This window comes from Babylonia areolata, chromosome 9 (assembly GCF_041734735.1).
Source record: "Babylonia areolata isolate BAREFJ2019XMU chromosome 9, ASM4173473v1, whole genome shotgun sequence".
In the NCBI taxonomy this organism is placed as follows: domain Eukaryota; kingdom Metazoa; phylum Mollusca; class Gastropoda; order Neogastropoda; family Buccinidae; genus Babylonia; species Babylonia areolata.
The window spans coordinates 12556551-12566831 of NC_134884.1; positions in this window are offsets into that span (position 1 = coordinate 12556551).

Here is a 10281-nt window from a genome sequence, read left to right on the forward strand (position 1 = left end):
ATTAAAAATTTGTCATCGCGTTATAGTTTAATTTTTGAATTATTAGTAAATTATTGAGAGGGCTCAATGATAAATTGTCCGTCAAATGCACGGAAAAGTCACTCATCTTTGTTGTGGACAAAGTGATTTTTCTGTGTAATTGACTAATAATTTGTCATCGCGTTATTGTTTAATTATTAAATTATTAGTGAATTACAGAGAGGGCCCAAAATTGGTATAGCACCGGGCGAAACTACGCCAAAACAACCGTTGTGCTTATGTAAGGTTTAGCAGACACATCACAAGTGAGGGCTGTGTGGACAGGATTTGAACTTGTGTAGCTGAAACTGTGTATTTGAAAACTGGATGTTAAAACCACCCAGTGAGTCAGTGTAAAAGTCTACCAGGTGTTAACTCACTCAGTACGGCCAGTCCTCTCTTCTCCTGTACACAGACCCCTCGGATGTCCAGTGGGTGTCTGGATGACCCAACCTTTAGCTTCCGTCGTCAGAATTGTGGTATTCTTTGTCAACATTCACCTCTTCAGTATAAGAGCCTTCTGCTTGCAATATTTTGATGATGGTAATTGGGGTGAAACGCTGTTAACGTCGTCTCTTTCGCCGTTCGTATGGAGAGAGTTAAAATCACACTGGTCAGTGTAACAGACAGTCTACAAGCTTCAGAAGAAAGATAAGTGATTTTTCTGATATTACAGAAGGACCTGTAGTTTTCCGCAACATACAATCTGCTACGCAACAATACCCAGATGCACCCTTCCTCCGGCTAAGAGGAGACAACCTGACTAAAATCCCCAATCCCGCGGCTTTTATACAGTACCAATGGGATGAATGGCTGTTGGGTTAAACAGTCACTAACTGTATGCAGTCTGGCCTTAGGGCGACACCAGGCTGGCGGACTCCACACAGATGGACATCCATTGCCCTTCCCTGATAAGAGGCTCTGTCAGGGCGACCGAATATTTTCCCTCACCACATAGAACACCCTTCTATGGATACTAACAAAACACTGTCTCGCGTGTACCTCGGGGATCAGCTGCATAGCACGAGACATAAATTCAGATCCCCAAAACCCCAAAACAGGCGTGGCAAAAGAGGTGGGAAAAGATTGTGCTTAGGTAGCAGAATGACAAAAGCAGAGCGGCTGTCAAAGAAATTCTTTAGAATAGGCAGTTGGAATTGTTCCAGCGCGAGAATGAGAATCTCAACAATTGAGAAACTGGCATATGATTTTGACATTTTATGTCTCCAAGAGACCAGGACAAGTGCAGACAGACCAATACATTTTGAGAATTTCACAGTCTTTCAAAGGAATGAAGGAAGAGGAGTAGCAATCATACTGAACAAAAACCTAAAAAATAAAGTTTCCACCATAAATCTAGAGAATGGTGTAGCAACTCATGTGAACTAGTGGGTGTGTGTCTTGAAAAATCTGACGGAATTCACAAAAGCATCGTGCTCATCAATGCCTATGTTCACCCAGGAACCTGCACAACAAAAGAGGACTGGGCCTTTTTAGAGGAAATAGAGAACGAATTTGGAGACTCAGTCATTATCTGTGGAGACCTTAATGCAAGATCGAAGTTATGGGACCAGCGGGACACCAACCCACAAGGACTCGCACTTGAAGGAATGATAGGGGAAATTCTTCTTAGCCCATTAACAACCACATCCCCAATTCGCCTTGGAACAAGACAAGGGGACAGTGACAGTGTGATCGACATCGCTCTAACATCTCCAAAATTCAGAGCAGAAATGAATGCAGAGACGCTTCCACACCAAGGCAGTGACCACCTCCCGGTAGTTTTCAGTCTACAGAAACTGTCAGATAAACACTGTATGAAACCGCGTGATCCATTTCAGTGTGAAACCAAAGAGACAACCATCATCGAAAAATTAAGACGCTGAAGAAACAAAAGAACGGCACCGAACAGGATGCAAACTATTCAGCTCCCATGGTGGAATACCGTCACAGAGAGAGCCTGGATAGAAAAACATGCGGCTGTCAAACTTTGGCAAAAAGAAAGAACAAAACCATCTCGGGACAAAGATATTGAAACAAAAATGAAAGAAAAAAACTAAACAGTTTGAAGTCATTGCTCAAGAGGCCAAAAATGACAAGTGGAAACAGTTTTCGCGGAACTCAGTTATGACACAACATTGACAGAGTTCTGGCAATTTTATCGTCGCATGGAAGGGAAAACGTGCACAACAACAACCCCAGACATGTTAGACACTGACGGAACCAAGCTTAAGACAAACGAAGAAAAAGGATCTGCCCTGCTCAAACGTTTCATACAACAGAGCGATCAAAGAAACTTAGATGAGAAAAAGAAATATGTTGAGGAGTTAAACCAAACCCTTATGCAGACTGGACCCGATGATGATTTGACAATAGATGATCTAAACGAAGCAATAGCTAAATACAAGAAACAATCGGCTCCTGGCCCAGACAAAGTTCGCTACTCGGACATCAAAGAGCTATCGGAAGAAGACAGAAGCAAACTTTTCAATCTATATCAAAACAGTTTCCACAATGGACATGTGCCGGAGGACTGGACACACAGCTTCTTAAAACCCATACCAAAACCAGGAAAGGACCATCGTCAGGTAAGCAGCTACCGGACCCTAACCATGCAAAACATTGCTGGAAAGCTCATGGAACGCATGATAGCCAGGAAACTTGCAAGGGATCTTGAACACATGCACATTCTCCCTTCAAATCAAGGTGGTTACAGAACAGGCAAGTCCACATGGGAAAATGCACCTGCTTTTGCATATGAGGTGTATGAAGGATTTCAAAGAAAAGAAGAAACATTAGCAGTAGCAATCGACCTTGAAGATGCCTACAATAAAGTCCAGTTTGCGCACCTCATGGAGCTGCTACTAAGGTATGGAGTAAGTTTGACACTGACAAGATGGATAGCAGCAGCACTTCAGGAAAGAACTGTCGTCCTACGCCGCGGAGATTGGATGTCTGCACCTTCTAAACTATCCTTGGGACTGCCACAAGGGTCTCTGCTCTCTCCTGTCCTCTACAATGTCTACACGAAGGGCCTTGCAGACTTAAACAACAATGGAATAGCTCGGGTGCTTACTCTTGCAGATGATGGCCTGGTCTTCAAAACTTCGAAAGATGCTCAGGAAAGAACTAAAGCCGTCCGGAAACAACTAAACAATATTGCTCAATGGTGCAAAGACACAGGATCTTCCATCAATCCTCCGAAAGCCCAAACGTTGCTGTGCATCCTCAACAACAGAACCGCGAGCAAATCACCACCACCTGTGTCATTCGACGGGATTCAGATAGAGAAAACTGAATGCCTATGCTACCTAGGAATACACTTCGACAGGATGCTGACCTCAGAAAACATACAGAAAATACTGTTCTCAAATGCAAAAAGGGCCTTTCAGTCATTAAAGCAATGGCAACCAAAGGTATTGAACAACGCCACCTCTTCCTGCTATACCAGTCACTCGTCCTCAGTGTGATCGACTACGGACTTGAGCTAACAACACCGTCTCAAAGCAACCTCCTAAAATTAGAAAGAGTTCAAAATGAAGCTATGAGACTGATCCTTGGAACAACAAAAGACACGCCCACAGAAACCATGCGATACCTGCTTGACCTTCCTTCAGTGCAGGCCAGAAACAAGTTAGAGCATGTTAAGACCTACTTCAAAGCATTAGAAAACCCTCAAAAGCCGCTGCATGACGCAGTCAAAGAACCAAAAGGCAGCCGTCCAGGACGAGGAAGATCATGGATAGGGCAAGCAGAAGACACAATCCAGCTAGTATGCCGACTACAAGACCTGAAAGAAACAAAAGAATGGGAGAAAAACCCCGAAAACCTCAACCATCTATTCAACACAGCCATTTCACCCAGTCTAGGAAGACATTGTCGGGAATGGCCAGAGGGCAAAACTGATGCGGAAGTGAAGCTACTCATAGAAGAAAACAGTAAAGAAGAGGACATCATCATATTCACAGATGGCTCAGTCACCAAAGACCAACCCGGTTGGGGATTCACTGCGAAACAAAATGGAAAAACAATTAGGGAAGAGAATGCTGCCTACAAAGTCACAACCTCCAGCCTAACAATGGAAGTTGAAGCTGTGACACATGCCCTCCGGTGGCTATCGTCCATCCATATGCCTGGAAACCAACATGCCATGATTCTAACCGACTCAATGAATCTCATACAGAAAATTGAAAACGGAATGGGAAGCCCAGAGTGGCATAAGGCAATGCACAACTTTCAGATTAAAAAACTCACATGGTCACTGCCCGGGACATGCAGGTGTTAAGGGAAATGAGCGAGCTGACAGACTTGCTGGTAACGCAACACTAACGAGCGGCCTACATCTAGGAAAATCGGAAATCCTCAGAAAAGTAAAATAATATCAAAAAGAACAGGTACAAGGCCACCACACCATCGATCGCCTCAAAGAAATAAAAGCAGAGAGAGGGAGCGGCCGTAAGTCTAACATGAAAGATAGAGCACGATGCTTTGCAAATCAAATAAATATCGGCATCATTTCCAAACCAACATTGCGCAAATTTCTTCAAAACGGAACAGAGTCTCTGTGGGCTTTTCCAAATGCAATAGACTGAACAACACACTAGACGCCACGTTCTTGGCATCAGAGATCTTTTCCCATCCCTCTTGTGGCCAATCAGTGGCAGCCTCTGTGCGTGTGTGTATGGGCGGGTTTGTGTGTATATGTGGATCTGTGTGTTTGAGTGCGTTTGTGCATGCGCGAGGGTGTAAGTGTACATAAGTGTCAGGAGAGTTCTGTGCACGTGCGTATGTGTGTGTGTGTGTGTGTGTGTGTGTGCAAGGGGGGTGTGGGGTGGGGGGGGGGAGCGTGCGGGGGGATGGGGGGTAGAGGATGAGGTATGTGAGTGTATGCATGCATACACTGTGGGAGCAACGGGATATTGGAACGTGCGGGTGTGTATAGATATATATATATCTTTGTATATATGTGTGTGGGGTTGGGGGTGGGGAATATGGGCGTATGTGTGTGTGCTTGTACAAGTAAGTGTTCATCTGTGTGTGTGTGTGTGTGTGTGTGTGTGTGGGTGTGTGTGTGTGTGCCGTGGAAGCTGCGATACGTAGCCTAGAAATGAGTGTGTGTAGGAGGGGGGTAGAGGAGGTGCGGGGTAATGTGGTGTGTGTGTGTGTGTGTGTGTGTGTGTGTGTTGGGGCTCATGTACGTTTATGTGTATTTGACTGTGCTTTCATATCTGTGAAACTGCATGTTTGGTGCATATCTGTTATGCATGTGTGGGTGTATGTGTGAATGTGTGCCTTCATGTTTTACATTTATTTGCTTATTTATCATCATTGTTGTCTTATTCATTTATTTATTATTATTATTATTATTAAGTTTTAAAAAAAAATTATAATTATTATTTATTTATTTATTTACTTACTTATTTATGTACGCTTATAGTTGACTTCATCAAGTTTCTGCGCCTTATACATATTATTAGTAGTGGTAGTAGTTTAAAAAAAAAAATGTATTTATCTATTATTTATTCACTTTTTTTTCTCAAGGCCTGACTAAGCGCGTTGGGTTACGCTGCTGGTCGGGCATCTGCTTGGCAGATGTGGTGTAGCGTATATGGATTTGTCCGAACGCAGTGACGCCTCCTTGAGCTACTGAAACTGAAACTGCATATCATGCATAGTCTTGTTCCCACTCATGTAATGAAGCCCTTGAACACTGGAGGAGGATGACAACTAGTGGGGGAAGGTAAGCATGAGAACTCTTGCTGTACACATCAGTCATTATATTTCCCTCAAGTATAGACACGCCAATGTCAAGGTAAGATGCCGTTTTTCCATATGATACCGTCCACTGAATGTTTGGTGGGTTGAGAGACTGTTATTTTCAAAGACTCGCACATGAGCAGGATCTAACAGGATAGTGATTCCATCATCCCTGTACCTGCTCCAGTCCAAATGCCTGAAGTCATCCTGCTGCTCTGATAGGATGAGGGGTGAGAGAAGTGGTAAAGGACAAATGTCAACCAGCTTAGCATCATGTTGCCCCAAGAATACGTCCACATAATCACATGAATGTCGTGGTACCATTGATAACTTTCCAAGTGTTGTCCGTAGGGTTGACTGGAATAATGCCATAGTAATCAGTTTTTTTTTGTGGTTTAGTTCCTCAAGGATCAAACTGTCATCTTTATCCAGAGGAGTGATAACAGTGTTGCCTAATTTGTCAGCAAACCTACATGCAACATTGTGAGTCAGTGGTAGTCTCCGTAGTTCTCTAAGAGCATGCCGTTGCCCTGAGGTCATGTTGTCTTTGATTCTGCGTCTTTTGTCTCTGGCAATGAAGTCTGATGTGCACATCTCAATGAATAACTCAAGGGCTGTCTCTTTGTTGTTTGATACCAAGGCCTCTTAATAAAATCTCTATCTATGTCTTCATCTTTAGTTCAGTGAGATCTTATCTCCCAGATCTACATTTCCTTTCTGTTTCTCCTTCTGTTTGTGCAGCCAACGCCAGCGTAATCTTTCCGCCCAGTTGTGAGTTCATATCAGGGCATCGCTAACGCCCATAGGTTCCTTCTGTGTGGGAATAAAGGTATCAGGGAGACGGCAGACTGAAATTTGATCTGATGTGAGTTTAAAGTCATCAACTAAAATAACTGGGTCAAGAACCTAAGAATCTTCTTAGTTCAGTGACGATTTGTTGCGGCGCAGATATATATATATATATATATACACCTTTGTTTCAGCTCTTATTTTTGTGGATCCACAACCACGTTTGCATTTTTGGTGATGTCCATAAGATCTTGTGGGATGGATTAGACGTATTCTTGATCCGTTGGTATTTATTTCAAACTGAGCATGTTTTCTCATTTGTTCAATCAGCTCATTTGTATGCTGAATGCCTATGTCATAGTTTGCCAACTCCCTGAAGTGGTTGAACTTTCTCTTCGCTTCAACTGTTGCAGAACAAACTTCTTGGTAAAAAGCATCCAGGGCCTTGGAGCTAGCCATGTCTAATATATCCTTAATTTCGTTTATCAGTTCTGATTTGTTGGGTCTAAAAGCAAAATTGAACTGCAATCTCAAGCTGTTGGGAATCATACTGTTCTTTCTACAGTGATCTAGGAATTCCTTTTATGTTTGCACATACTGACATACATTCTTCTCAGTTGCCAGTAGTGTGATGGCATGATGTCTTGGTGGTATTGCTGTTGGAGGGTCGGCTTGCAGGTTAATTCCAAATAGGAAGAAAATCCGTATAAGTAAACGTCCTGCCTGTTTGATAGCTGTTTGATAAATATTTAAAATGAATAAAACAAAGTTGAAAACCAACACCTATTTTGTTAAACAACAACAACAATATACATACATATATATATATATATATATATATATATATATATATATATATATATATCAGACCACCAAGGAGAAAGCGTCCAGTGAATGAAGTCATCTGATATACACAGGCCACCCACATACATGTACTGATGTAGACTTGCAATCCATACATTCATCCTCTCTTTCCCTGTCATGTCTCTTCTCTATCAATCATGTCATAAATAAATTTTAAAACAGAACTTGAGCGTATATTTACTAGACAAAAGAACTGATTTAAATACAATTTTGAATGAATTGTTTTTCTTGTAAAAAAATCACTAGAATTGATTAGTACCGGCTATTTTTATCTAGTTGGAAAAGCCATTTTTGAGAACTAGATATTATCTACAACGCGTTTCAGAGCCTCGTTTTTCCCGTCCGCCATCAGAGGCCTGAACGAGTTCTGGGGAAGAACCGAGGAGGTTTGAACTGGTGCCATCATCTGCCATTCCAGTACTTACTAGATAAGTTTGGCCCCCCCCCCCAACCCCCCCTCATTCCCCTCTTGCCACCCAGCGCTACCTCCCCCCTCTTCCCTTCCCTCATCCCCTTTCCCGGGTTTCTGAACTGTACCCACACCCCCAACACCCTCCCCCCCCCTTCCCTCATCCCCTTTCCCGGGTTACTGAACTGTACCCACACCCCCAACACCCTCCCCCCCTCCCCTTTTCCGGGTTACTGAACTGTACCCACACCCCCAACACCCTCCGCCCCCCTTCCCTCATCCCCTTTCCCGGGTTACTGAACTGTACCCACACCCCCAACACCCTCCGCCCCCCTTCCCTCATCCCCTTTCCCGGGTTACTGAACTGTACCCACACCCCCAACACCTTCCCCCCCTCCGCCCCCCTTCCCTTAGCCACTTGCCCGGTTTACTGAACTGCGACACTCCTCACCACCTTTACATGCTGGATCAACTGACTGTGTGACTGAGTGCTTTTGACCGATTTGATGGGTTGGTTCCTGGCTGCCTGGTTCAGTGAGCTGATTGACTGTTTTGATTATGATGTGTACATTCAGTTGTGTGTGGTTGATGTGTGCGCGCGCACGTGTGTGTGTGTGTGTGTGTGTGTTTGCTTGATATTTTAGTTTTGGAAATCCTAAATTTGGGTCTGGTCTATTATGTTGTGATGTAGAGAGCAATTCCATTTATCATGTTTTATCTATAACTGAAAGTCTTAGATGCTGATTATGCTTATTTTTAGCTTGTGATTATTTCTATATTTTTCAAACTATAAGTCTTACATTTTACTGATTGTGCTTATTTTTCATCATGTATTATCAATTTATCTTACTTTATTTAGGAAATGCTACATATATATGCATGTGTGTATGACTGCGCACATTTTATTTTTCATCGTGTAGTATCAATTTATTCTTCTTCATTTTAAGTATAGATAATGTTGTGTGTGTGTGTGTGTGTGTGTGTGTGTATGTGTGTGTTTTCTTTGTTACTGCAATTTTATTACTATTGTCAGATCTTAGGTATTGAGTGTTGTATTTTAATCACAGGCTGCGCCTAGTTTCTAGTTTAGGACAAGGAGTCTTAATTTATGAACTTATTCATTATTAGTAGTAGTAAAGGTGGTGGTGGTTGTAGTACCATTATTATTATTACTGTTGTTGTTATTATTATCATCATCATTATTACTATTATTGTTATTCATTTATATATTTGATTATTTAATTATATTATGTTATAAACTCTCCCTGATTTATGGACTTATTTATTATTGTAACCTACTTCTTTATATTTGAAGGTCATATTACATGTTTTTAGTCATTTCTTATAACAAGTGTTAAATGGAGAGTGATGGTGGGAACATGGATATTTGATGCAGCTGAGATTGTGCGCTTCTGAGCGTATGCAAATCAGCTGAATGTCTTATGTATGTCTATATTTGTACTATATAGAATTTAACTGAGTGCCACCACACCAAGCATCTCCATTTAATAGTGAAAATAGCAAGAGATGACAAATTGATCACACAGGTGGTGGAAAAACTCCAGGAATTTCTTGTGAACATTTCAAGGTTTTGTTGAAACTGCATTTGCTGAAACCTTATGGTGATGACATCAGACTGGACTCATGATTCAGAGATTGTGAACCAGTGATGAGCTATGAAACCATTTACAGCTCTGTTGGACATTGCTTTGCTAGACACATGTTCGTTGATGACAAAGTGGATTTGTTTCCCTGTCAGAAATAAGTAGCATTGTTCTTGTCTTATTTCATATTCTGAGTATGTCTGCCCCCCCCCTCCCCCACCCTACCCACATTGAAACTTGTTTCCTTGTTGTTTTTTTCCAGTAAAACAGACATGCAGAACAATTATTCAAAACTCTCTGTGTGACACATAAGAAATGTGAACACACCAAATCTGTATCAAGAGATTGTCACATGCTTGGTTTAAAGGGTTTACAGTCACACAACATGGTGTATTCCCAAGGCAAACAGAAACCCACATCACTTGAGAGAATCTGATGATGGATGGAAATCCAACCTGTTCTGTTTACATCAGACAGGTGTGTTCTACAACCAAAGTATCACATTATCCTGGTCAATTAACTTATTATGTCTTAGTTTTCTAATAAGTTCGCGCATTTGGCTGCAACTGACTGTCACACTTCTTCAAAATCAGTGTGTGGACAGCAGTCATATACTGACACAACAAGGTACTGTGATGATTTGTTGCAAATTAAGAGTGTGTGTTTTTTTCTCCAAACTCAACTCTGCGTGTGTGCATCAACAAGAGTTGTGTAGGTCTTTTTTGTGTGTGTGTGTTTGTTTGTGTGTGTATGTGTGTCGGTACATCAGTAGGAGTTGGATGGTTGTATATGTCACAATTAGTCTTTTGTGAAGGACAATGACTCTCAAACTAGAAGGCA